General features: G+C 33.8%; 1 non-coding gene across 1 annotated transcript; it reads left to right on the top strand.

Moving 5' to 3' along the window:
- The first annotated feature begins 1,257 nt into the window (after positions 1 to 1,257).
- On the top strand, positions 1,258 to 1,364 carry LOC139845923 (small nucleolar RNA R71). Its single transcript, XR_011758675.1, has one exon. It is a non-coding gene; the product is annotated as a small nucleolar RNA R71 (small nucleolar RNA).
- The last annotated feature ends 11,277 nt before the right edge of the window (positions 1,365 to 12,641 follow it).

The raw sequence follows: 12,641 nt of genomic DNA, 5'->3' as shown, positions 1-12,641 counted from the left end.
ATTGTGAAACTTCCTGGATCAGATAGTTTTTCTGGTATCTTATTCAACAGCACTGCTGAACAATTAGCATTCATAGTAACAGCCGAGAGTTCTTCCATTTTCTTTCTATTTGTGATCAGATCTTTCAAGAATTTAGCATATCTAGGCATTCCTGAAATCACATCAATGAAAGGAAGATTTACATTTATCTGTTTAAACATATCCAAGAATTTGGATTGCTCGGCTTCAAGTTTCTCTTTCTTCATTTTACTCGGGTAAGGAAGTGGTGGTTGGTATGGTTTAACATAAGGTTTAGCCTTAACTGTGTTATCTTCATTAACCTTTTCAACTACCGGTTCTTTTTCCTTATCTTGATCAGGTTGTGGTTCTTGTGGAGTAGGAATAGCTTCATCAGAAGTTACAGGTATTTCAGGTGGTTTAAGTGTTGTACCACTTCTTGTGGTAATGGCTTTAGCTGTTTCATTCCGGGGGTTAGCATTTGTATCACTAGGTAAACTTCCCAGTTTTCTTTCACCTATTAACCTTGCTAGGTTACTTACTTCTTGTTCCAAATTTTGAATAGAAGCTTGTTGATTTCTAAATGCTTGAGCATTTTGTTCATTGGTTTGTTTTTGAGATGTGAAAAACTGCGTTTGAGTTTCAACTAGCTTCGTCATCATATCTTCTAAATTCGACTTTTTATCATCGGTTTGTTGTGGTGGTTTGTTTTGAAAATTTGGTCTTTGCTGGTTGTAAGTATTATTGGATACTTGTTGATTGCTAGGACCTTGTTGGTTGTTGTATGAAATATTTCGGTTATAGTTCTGGTTTTGATTGTAAATCGGTCTTGGCGGTTGATAATTATTCTGATAATTATTTCCAGGCCTTTGGTTTATGTATGAAATATTCTCTCTTTGTTCCATTGTTAATTCAATACTGAGACAATCTTTTGTCAAATGTGGTCCTCCACACTGCTCACAACTAATTCGTATTGAGTGAATATCCTTAGTCATCTTTTCCATTCGTCTCTCGACAGCATCTATCTTTGCGGAAATGGAATCTAAGTCATGGCTAGACTCGGCTCTAGCTGCGTTAGATGATCTAACGATATCCTTTTCTTGATGCCACTCATGTGAGTGGGAAGCAGTGTTATCAATAATTTTGTAAGCATCAGTTTTGGTTTTCTTCATAATAGAACCACCAGCTGCTATATCGATGTCTTTTCTTGTAGTGATGTCGCATCCTTGGTAGAATATTTGTACTATTTGACAGGTGTCTAAACCATGTTGCGGACATCCTCTTAATAACTTTCCAAATCTTGTCCACGCCTCATATAGAGTTTCATTCGGTTTCTGTGTAAACGTAGCAATTTCTCCTTGAAGTCTTACGGCTTTAGATGCCGGAAAGAATTGTTTAAGAAATTTTTCAACTAAAACGTCCCATGTATCAATCGCCCCTTCAGGTAACGATTCCAACCAATCTTTGGCTTCTCCCTTTAAAGTCCAGGGAAATAACATGAGATATATCTGTTCATCCTCCACTTCTCGGATTTTAAATAGTGTGCAGATCCTATTAAACGTACGAAGATGTTCATTTGGATCTTCCTTTGGCGCACCACTAAATTGGCATTGATTAGTCACCATGTGTAGAATTTGTCCTTTGATTTCATAATCTGGCGCATTAATTTCTGGATGAGTAATTGCGTGACCTTGGCCAGTGCGTTTAGCTCTCATTCGGTCTTCCATACTTAAAGGTTCCAGATTCTCCATAATTGAATTTGTTGAATCGGAATCACTAGAGGATTCTGATTTAATGGTTCGTTCCTCAACAATCTCTGTTTGAATGATTGGTGGTTCCGGAGGAAAATTTAATGGTTCAGGATCTATGAATCGTCCCTGAATATTCTCCGGATTCTCAATTGTGAGGTCGGGTTCAAAAAATGGATTATCGGAAATTTGAACTGGAGTACTTGGTCGACTGGATGACGATTCTAAAGAAAAATCAACGGCGGTAATATTTGCTAAATGTCTTGATCTAGTTACAGGTGGTGAACGTACAAAAGGTGGTGAACGTCTTGCTCGGTGCATTCACTGAATATCCTATTAGTTTTTAAAAGGAAAGAAAAATTATATAAGTTATCCAATTAATAGACTTTTCAGATTTTGCCCACGTTTCGAATAGCCAAAAGATGCAGCAGAGGGGCAGGATTCGTTTGGTCTCAATATAATTGAGGACTGTTTGGCTCCAATAACCCGGTCCACGTACAAATCCAACTATTACTACGAACCAGAAAATTTTGATGTCTATCAATTTAACCACTTAAAATAAATTTTCGTAATTTTAAGAAGTATAGATAAGAAGTAGAAAAAAAATCTATGTCCTAAAACTAGAATAGCGAGAAATAAGAAAGAAAAAGAGTGCGTCGAAAAAAGTCGAAAAAGAAAAGATCGAAAAAATAAAAGGCGTCGAAAAATAAGAAATAAAAAAAAATGACTTATAAAACTTAAAAACACTCGACTAACCCAACCTTATTACTATCACTAACTTAAAATTATAATCGCAAATTGAGATTACTAAATGGAATGATAATTGATACATAGGTAAAAGGCGTCTAAAAATATTAAAGCTTACAAGTAAAACTATATCCCAAATGGCAATATCTTAAAAAGGAACTAAAACTTAAAAAGGCGTCGCAAAATTCTAAAGCACCTAAATCTTAGTCTAAAGAAAAAGCACTTAAGGGATTTTACGGCAAATCCTAAAAATAAAAATAACTATGGCAAAAACTATGTTTAAAAACTAAATACGAGCGAAAAATACAAAAATTACGCTAAAACAATTAAAAAGGGACAAAATATAAAAATATATAAAAAGTTGTAAAAAGTACAATTTTTTAAAAAAATATTATTTTTATATTATTTATTTTATAAAACTATTAATTTTACAATTTAAATAAACTAATTAAACTAAAAATACAAATTAAATAAATAACACTAAATTATATAATATATAACCCTAATTAGGGTTTAAATATAATAATAATTATTATTATCCGTAATTAATGCAGGCTGCAGTCAACTGTGGCGTGTCAGACGGGCTCATGCGATCGCATGAGTCCTAAGCTATCTGGCCATGCGATCGCATGGGCTAGGGTTTCGGGCCACAGAGTGGGCTGCTACAGTACCGGACTCGAGTTTTAATATTATTTTTTTTCTGTTTTTGCTGTAAAATATATTTATAAATTAAATAAAACTTATATTTTTACAAACTAAAAAAAAATAGAAATAAAGAAACTTTATAAAACTTAAATATTTACCAAACTCTTAAAAATATTTATATTTTTATTTTTCTTTTTAAATTTTTGAATTTTTAAAACGTATTTTTACAAAAACGTATTTTTATAAAAGTAAACTAAAAATAACAATCTTTTTTTTTATATAGCGTTGCGCTTCCGGCTTTTAAGCTAAATTTTTAATTTCCCCGGCAGCGGCGCCAAAAATACTTGATAGTTAAAGCTAAGGGGTATAAAATACTATTAAATACGATACAATTTAACACAAGATATTTATTTATTTATAGAATGGATATACTTAAACCTTGCTACAACACTTATAGGCAGTGTACCTAATCGTACAGTAGTGTAGTTTTTAGTAAGTCTGGTTCGTTCCACAGGGAATCTTTTTCACAAAGCTTAACGCTATATTAGTTTAAATTTATAAAAATACAAATATATATAAGTAATATTATTATTATAAAGGGGGGTTTTTACCGTTTAATGACCGGTTTATCGATTTTAAAACTTTAGTCGCAGTTAAAACCAAATGTAAAATATTAAATAAAAGACTTAATTTAAAGCGTAAAGTAAATAACGATAATGAAATTGCGAATAATAAAAGTGCGATAAAATAAACTTGCGATAATTAAAAAGTACGATGATTAAAAGTGCAATTAAATACAATAACAATAAATAAAAATGCGATAATTAGAAGTGCAATTAAATATAAAATAAAGGAAATTAAATATGAAATAAAAGAATTATGCTTATTTAAACTTCCGTAATCATGATGTTTGATGTGTTGATTTTAGTTTTATGCCCATGGGTTAATTGTCCTTTGTCCTAGATTATTTAATATGTCCGTCTGGTTTTTGTCCATAACAGTCCATCAGTCATAAATATAAAGTGCGAGTGTCCTCGTCAAATTATCCTTATACCTGAAGTTTAAATATTCTAACTAATTGGGGACTTAACTGTAACAAGGTTTTATTACTTTGTTTAATAATTACACCAAGATGTCGACTGAGTGTAACCCAAGATTTTAATACTTTGTTAACAATTATGCCAAGTGTCCTTGTACATAATTTCACCCCTGTTTTAATAATTCTAGTGGCTATTAATCCATTTCCGTGTCCGGTAAAATGAACGATTATTCGTACATATAAATACCCCGCCCATCGTGTCCGATCGAGTGTAAATGGTTATTTATAGGGACGCCCAAGTGTAAATCTTTATATTAACATTAACAAACTATCATTTAGTTAAACAAATATAAAGCCCATTAATAGCCCATAGTCTAATTTTCACAAGTGTCGTTCTTTTGTCCAAACCCCAATTATGGTACAAAGCCCAATTACCCAATTTTAATATTTTTAGCCCAACATCATGATTACTTCGGATTAAATAAGCATAATAATAACTTAACTACGAGACATTAATGTAAAAAGGTTGAACATAACTTACAATAATTAAAAATAGCGTAGCGTTACACGGACAGAATTTCGACTTACACCCTTACAACATTCGCTAACATACCCTTATTATTAGAAATTAAAATTAAAATTAAAATATATATATATATATATATATATATATATATATATATATATATATATATATATATATATATATATATATATATATATATATATATATATATACTTTACGTATGATGAAGAGAAGAAAAGATGTTTTTATTTTGGCCAAAACGCGTTGAATTTATAGGACCTGGGCTGGATTTCAGAGCCATGCGATCGCATGGCTTTTGTGCCTCCAGACCATGCGATCGCATGGCCAGCTGGGAGAAGTCACATATCTTTGTTTTCTTTCTTGCCGACGTTTATAAATAATAATATAATATATAAATAATTATAAGAATTATTTAAATATTATATTTTATTTATGTGCATAGTTAACTTGTAATTTTTAGTTTGTTGCGTCGAGCGTTGAGAGTTGACTCTGGTCCCGTTTTCGGATTTTCGAACGTCCTTGCGTACAATTTAATATCTTGTACTTTGCGTTTTGAATCTTGTACTCTTGTAATTTTGAGACGTTTCTTATCAATAATTGGAACCTCGTTGATTGTAATTTGTACTTTTGAGCTTTTTGGTCGTTTGCGTCTTCAATTCGTCGAATCTGTCTTTTGTCTTCACCTTTTATTATTTAAACGAATATCACTTGTAAATAGAACAGTTGCAACTAAAAGCTTGTCTTTCTTGAGGAATAATGCTAAGGAATATATGTTCGTTTTTAGCATTATCAAGTTCCCAGAACTCCACATCAAGTTTCTGAACTTGACTTCGAGGACAGAATTTATTAATCATCATGCTTTTGAGTTCGTCCCATGGAATTGCATTAGCATTGTCAATTCCTATGGACTTGGCATGAGCAGACCACCAAGTTAAAGCATTACCACCCAATGAGCTGGTGGCATACTTGACTTGATCGTTATCCCCACAGTTGCTAATGCGAAAAATGGATTCCATCTTCTCGAACCAGCGAACTAGTTCGACAGCTTCTTCATTTCCCTTAAATGCGGGAGGATTGCAGTTTGTGGAGTCCTTGTATGAACAAGGTTTTGGTTGAGGATTAGCATTATTAGCTTGAGTGTTGCCTTGTGTGGCAGTGAGTAACTGTTGGAATTGTTCGGTGGTCAATACGATGTTGTTAACAGTAGGTGCAGCTAGACGAACCATGATGTCACTACATAGAAGTGAACATAAGTTTGGTAAGGTGACAAGTTATAAGTTTGGGCATTTATAAGTATGAATAAAATAAAGCATTGATATCACATGATATTAATAGAACACTTTATATTATTAGAACGAGTCATTGAATAAGCCTTTTTAATACACGATTCGAAAATAGAAATAGTTTAAGGCATAGCCTTTACATAGATAGGAATTGGAAAAATAATCTAGAGAATATTAAGATTGAAGTAATCTTCATATTTCTTCTTCTCGTCCTCCATCTTCTTCATAAACTCATCCACTTTCTCATTCCTCGCCTTTTGCTTCTCATATAGATACTCGAGGTTATTGTAGAGGTTAGTAACGCTGAAATGTCCCGTTCTAATTGATTAAAAACGTTCCATATTAATTGATTTCGTTGCGAGGTTTTGGCCTCTATATGAGACGTTTTTCAAAGACTGCATTCATTTTAAAACAAACCATAACCTTTATTTCATCAATAAAGGTTTAAAAAGCTTTTCGTAGATTATCAAATAATGATAATCTAAAATATCCTGTTTAAACACGACCATTACATAATGGTTTACAATACAAATATGTTACAACAAAATAAGTTTCTTGAATGCAGTTTTTACACAATATCATACAAGCATGGACTCCAAATCTCGTCCTTATTTAAATATGCGACAGCGGAAGCTCTTAATAATCACCTGAGAATAAACATGCTTAAAACGTCAACAAAAATGTTGGTGAGTTATAGGTTTAACCTATATATATCAAATCATAATAATAGACCACAAGATTTCATATTTCAATACACATCCCATACATAGAGATAAAAATCATTCATATGGTGAACACCTGGTAACCGACATTAACAAGATGCATATATAAGAATATCCCCATCATTCCGGGACACCCTTCGGATATGATATAAATTTCGAAGTACTAAAGCATCCGGTACTTTGGATGGGGCTTGTTGGGCCCGATAGATCTATCTTTAGGATTCGCGTCAATTAGGGTGTCTGTTCCCTAATTCTTAGATTACCAGACTTAATAAAAAGGGGCATATTCGATTTCGATAATTCAACCATAGAATGTAGTTTCACGTACTTGTGTCTATTTTGTAAATCATTTATAAAATCTGCATGTATTCTCATCCCAAAAATATTAGATTTTAAAAGTGGGACTATAACTCACTTTCACAGATTTTTACTTCGTCGGGAAGTAAGACTTGGCCACTGGTTGATTCACAAACCTATAACAATATATACATATATATCAAAGTATGTTCAAAATATATTTACAACACTTTTAATATATTTTGATGTTTTAAGTTTATTAAGTCAGCTGTCCTCGTTAGTAACCTACAACTAGTTGTCCACAGTTAGATGTACAGAAATAAATCGATAAATATTATCTTGAATCAATCCACGACCTAGTGTATACGTATCTCAGTATTGATCACAACTCAAACTATATATATTTTGGAATCAACCTCAACCCTGTATAGCTAACTCCAACATTCACATATAGAGTGTCTATGGTTGTTCCGAAATATATATAGATGTGTCGACATGATAGGTCGAAACATTGTATACGTGTCTATGGTATCTCAAGATTACATAATATGCAATACAAGTTGATTAAGTTATGGTTGGAATAGATTTGTTACCAATTTTCACGTAGCTAAAATGAGAAAAATTATCCAATCTTGTTTTACCCATAACTTCTTCATTTTAAATCCGTTTTGAGTGAATCAAATTGCTATGGTTTCATATTGAACTCTATTTTATGAATCTAAACAGAAAAAGTATAGGTTTATAATCAGAAAAATAAGTTACAAGTCGTTTTTGTAAAGGTAGTCATTTCAGTCGAAAGAGCGACGTCTAGATGACCATTTTAGAAAAAATACTTCCACTTTGAGTTTAACCATAATTTTTGGATATAGTTTCATGTTCATAATAAAAATCATTTTCTCAGAATAACAACTTTTAAATCAAAGTTTATCATAGTTTTTAATTAACTAACCCAAAACAGCCCGCGGTGTTACTACGACGACGTAAATCCGGTTTTACGGTGTTTTTCGTGTTTCCAGGTTTTAAATCATTAAGTTAGCATATCATATAGATATAGAACATGTGTTTAGTTGATTTTAAAAGTCAAGTTAGAAGGATTAACTTTTGTTTGCGAACAAGTTTAGAATTAACTAAACTATGTTCTAGTGATTACAAGTTTAAACCTTCGAATAAGATAGCTTTATATGTATGAATCGAATGATGTTATGAACATCATTACTAACTTAAGTTCCTTGGATAAACCTACTGGAAAAGAGAAAAATGGATCTAGCTTCAACGGATCCTTGGATGGCTCGAAGTTCTTGAAGCAGAATCATGACACGAAAACAAGTTCAAGTAAGATCATCACTTGAAATAAGATTGTTATAGTTATAAAAATTGAACCAAAGTTTGAATATGATTATTACCTTGTATTAGAATGATAACCTACTGTAAGAAACAAAGATTTCTTGAGGTTGGATGATCACCTTACAAGATTGGAAGTGAGATAGCAAATTTGAAAGTATTCTTGATTTTATGTAACTAGAACTTGTAGAATATATGAAGAACACTTAGAACTTGAAGATAGAACTTGAGAGAGATCAATTAGATGAAGAAAATTGAAGAATGAAAGTGTTTGTAGGTGTTTTTGGTCGTTGGTGTATGGATTAGATATAAAGGATATGTAATTTTGTTTTCATGTAAATAAGTCATGAATGATTACTCATATTTTTGTAATTTTATGAGATATTTCATGCTACTTGCCAAATGATGGTTCCCACATGTGTTAGGTGACTCACATGGGCTGCTAAGAGCTGATCATTGGAGTGTATATACCAATAGTACATACATCTAAAAGCTGTGTATTGTACGAGTACGAATACGGGTGCATACGAGTAGAATTGTTGATGAAACTGAACGAGGATGTAATTGTAAGCATTTTTGTTAAGTAGAAGTATTTTGATAAGTGTATTGAAGTCATTCAAAAGTGTATAAATACATATTAAAACACTACATGTATATACATTTTAACTGAGTCGTTAAGTCATCGTTAGTCGTTAAATGTAAGTGTTGTTTTGAAACCTTTAAGTTAACGATCTCAATTAATGTCGTTAACCCATTGTTTATTATATCTAATGAGATGTTAAATTATTATATTATCATGATATTATGATATATTAATATATCTTAATATGATATATATACATTTAAATGTCGTTACAACGATAATCGTTACATATATGTCTCGTTTCGAAATCCTTAAGTTAGTAGTCTTGTTTATATGTATATAACTCATTGTTAATATACTTATGGAGATACTTACTTATCATAATCTCATGTTAACCATATGTATATCCATATATATATTGTCATGTCGTTTTTACAAGTTTTAACGTTCGTGAATCGCCGGTCAACTTGGGTGGTCAATTGTCTATATGAAACATATTTCAATTAATCAAGTCTTAACAAGTTTGATTGCTTAACATGTTGGAAACATTTAATCATGTAAATATCAATCTCAATTAATATATATAAACATGGAAAAGTTCGGGTCACTACAGTACCTACCCGTTAAATAAATTTCGTCCCGAAATTTTAAGCTGTTGAAGGTGTTGACGAATCTTCTGGAAATAGATGCGGGTATTTCTTCTTCATCTGATCTTCACGCTCCCAGGTGAACTCGGGTCCTCTACGAGCATTTCATCGAACCTTAACAATTGGTATCTTGTTTTGCTTAAGTCTTTTAACCTCACGATCCATTATTTCGACGGGTTCTTCGATAAATTGGAGTTTTTCGTTGATTTGGATTTCATCTAACGAAATAGTGAGATCTTCTTTAGCAAAACATTTCTTCAAATTAGAGATGTAGAAAGTGTTATGTACAGCCGCGAGTTGTTGAGGTAACTCAAGTCGGTAAGCTACTGGTCCGACACGATCAATAATCTTGAATGGTCCAATATACCTTGGATTTAATTTCCCTCGTTTACCAAATCGAACAATGCCTTTCCAAGGTGCAACTTTAAGCATGACCATCTCTCTAATTTCAAATTCTATATCTTTTCTTTTAATGTCAGCGTAGCTCTTTTGTCGACTTTGGGCGGTTTTCAACCGTTGTTGAATTTGGATGATCTTCTCGGTAGTTTCTTGTATAATCTCCGGACCCGTAATCTGTCTATCCCCCACTTCACTCCAACAAATCGGAGACCTGCACTTTCTACCATAAAGTGCTTCAAACGGCGCCATCTCAATGCTTGAATGGTAGCTGTTGTTGTAGGAAAATTCTGCTAACGGTAGATGTCGATCCCAACTGTTTCCGAAATCAATAACACATGCTCGTAGCATATCTTTAAGCGTTTGTATCATCCTTTAGCTCTGCCCATCAGTTTGTGGATGATAGGCAGTACTCATGTCTAGACGAGTTCCTAATGCTTGCTGTAATGTCTGCCAGAATCTTGAAATAAATCTGCCATCCCTATCAGAGATAATAGAGATTGGTATTCCATGTCTGGAGACGACTTCCTTCAAATACAGTCGTGCTAACTTCTCCATCTTGTCATCTTCTCTTATTGGCAGGAAGTGTGCTGATTTGGTGAGACGATCAACTATTACCCAAATAGTATCAAAACCGCTTGCAGTCCTTGGCAATTTAGTGATGAAATCCATGGTAATGTTTTCCCATTTCCATTCTGGGATTTCGGGTTGTTGAAGTAGACCTGATGGTTTCTGATGCTCAGCTTTGACCTTAGAACACGTCAAACATTCTCCTACGTATTTAGCAACATCGGCTTTCATACCCGGCCACCAAAAATGTTTCTTGAGATCCTTGTACATCTTCCCCGTTCCCGGATGTATTGAGTATCTGGTTTTATGAGCTTCTCTAAGTACCATTTCTCTCATATCTCCAAATTTTGGTACCCAAATCCTTTCAGCCCTATACCGGGTTCCGTCTTCCCGAATATTAAGATGCTTCTCCGATCCTTTGGGTATTTCATCCTTTAAATTTCCCTCTTTTAAAACTCCTTGTTGCGCCTCCTTTATTTGAGTAGTAAGGTTATTATGAATCATTATATTCATAGATTTTACTCGAATGGGTTCTCTGTCCTTCCTGCTCAAGGCATCGGCTACCACATTTGCCTTCCCCGGGTGGTAACGAATCTCAAAGTCGTAATCATTCAACAATTCAATCCACCTACGCTGCCTCATATTCAGTTGTTTCTGATTAAATATGTGCTGAAGACTTTTGTGGTCGGTATATATAATACTTTTGACCCCATATAAGTAGTGCCTCCAAGTCTTTAATGCAAAAACAACCGCGCCTAATTCCAAATCATGCGTCGTATAATTTTGTTCGTGAATCTTCAATTGTCTAGATGCATAAGCAATCACCTTCGTTCGTTGCATTAATACACAACCGAGACCTTGCTTTGATGCATCACAATAAATCACAAAATCATCATTCCCTTCAGGCAATGACAATATAGGTGCTGTAGTTAGCTTTTTCTTCAATAACTGAAACGCTTTCTCTTGTTCATCCTTCCATTCAAATTTCTTCCCTTTATGCGTTAATGCAGTCAAGGGTTTTGCTATTCTGGAAAAATCTTGGATGAACCTTCTGTAGTAACCAGCTAGTCCTAAAAACTGGCGTATGTGTTTTGGAGTTTTCGGGGTTTCCCATTTTTCAACAGTTTCTATCTTTGCCGGATCCACCTTAATACCTTCTTTATTCACTATGTGACCGAGGAATTGAACTTCTTCCAACCAAAATGCACACTTTGAAAACTTAGCGTACAATTCTTCCTTCCTCAATACTTCTAACACCTTTCTCAAATGTTCACCGTGTTCTTGGTCATTCTTTGAGTAAATAAGTATGTCATCAATGAAAACAATGACAAACTTGTCAAGGTATGGTCCACACACTCGGTTCATAAGGTCCATGAACACAGCTGGTGCATTAGTTAAACCAAATGGCATGACCATAAACTCGTAATGACCGTAACGTGTTCTGAAAGCAGTCTTTGGAATATCATCTTCTTTCACCCGCATTTGATGATACCCGGAACGTAAGTCAATCTTTGAATAAACAGACGAGCCTTGTAGTTGATCAAATAAGTCGTCGATTCTCGGTAGTGGGTAGCGGTTCTTGATGGTAAGTTTGTTCAACTCTCGGTAGTCGATACACAACCTGAATGTACCATCTTTCTTCTTGACAAACAAAACAGGAGCTCCCCACGGTGATGTGCTTGGTCGAATGAAACCACGCTCTAAAAGTTCTTGTAATTGGCTTTGCAGTTCTTTCATCTCGCTGGGTGCGAGTCTGTAAGGAGCACGAGCTATTGGTGCAGCTCCTGGTATAAGATCTATTTGAAATTCAACGGATCGATGTGGGGGTAATCCCGGTAATTCTTTCGGAAATACAACGGGAAATTCTTTTGCAATGGGAACATCATTGATGCTCTTTTCTTCAGTTTGTACTTTCTCGACGTGTGCTAGAATAGCATAGCAACCTTTTCTTATTAGTTTTTGTGCCTTCAAATTACTAATAAGATGTAGCTTCGTGTTGCCCTTTTCTCCGTACACCATCAAGGGTTTTCCTTTTTCTCGTATAATGCGAATTGCATTTTTGTAACAAACGATCTCTGC

The sequence above is a fragment of the Rutidosis leptorrhynchoides genome, chromosome 4, assembly GCF_046630445.1.
Source record: "Rutidosis leptorrhynchoides isolate AG116_Rl617_1_P2 chromosome 4, CSIRO_AGI_Rlap_v1, whole genome shotgun sequence".
Taxonomy (NCBI): Eukaryota; Viridiplantae; Streptophyta; class Magnoliopsida; order Asterales; family Asteraceae; genus Rutidosis; species Rutidosis leptorrhynchoides.
This window is presented reverse-complemented; position numbering and strand designations above follow the sequence as displayed.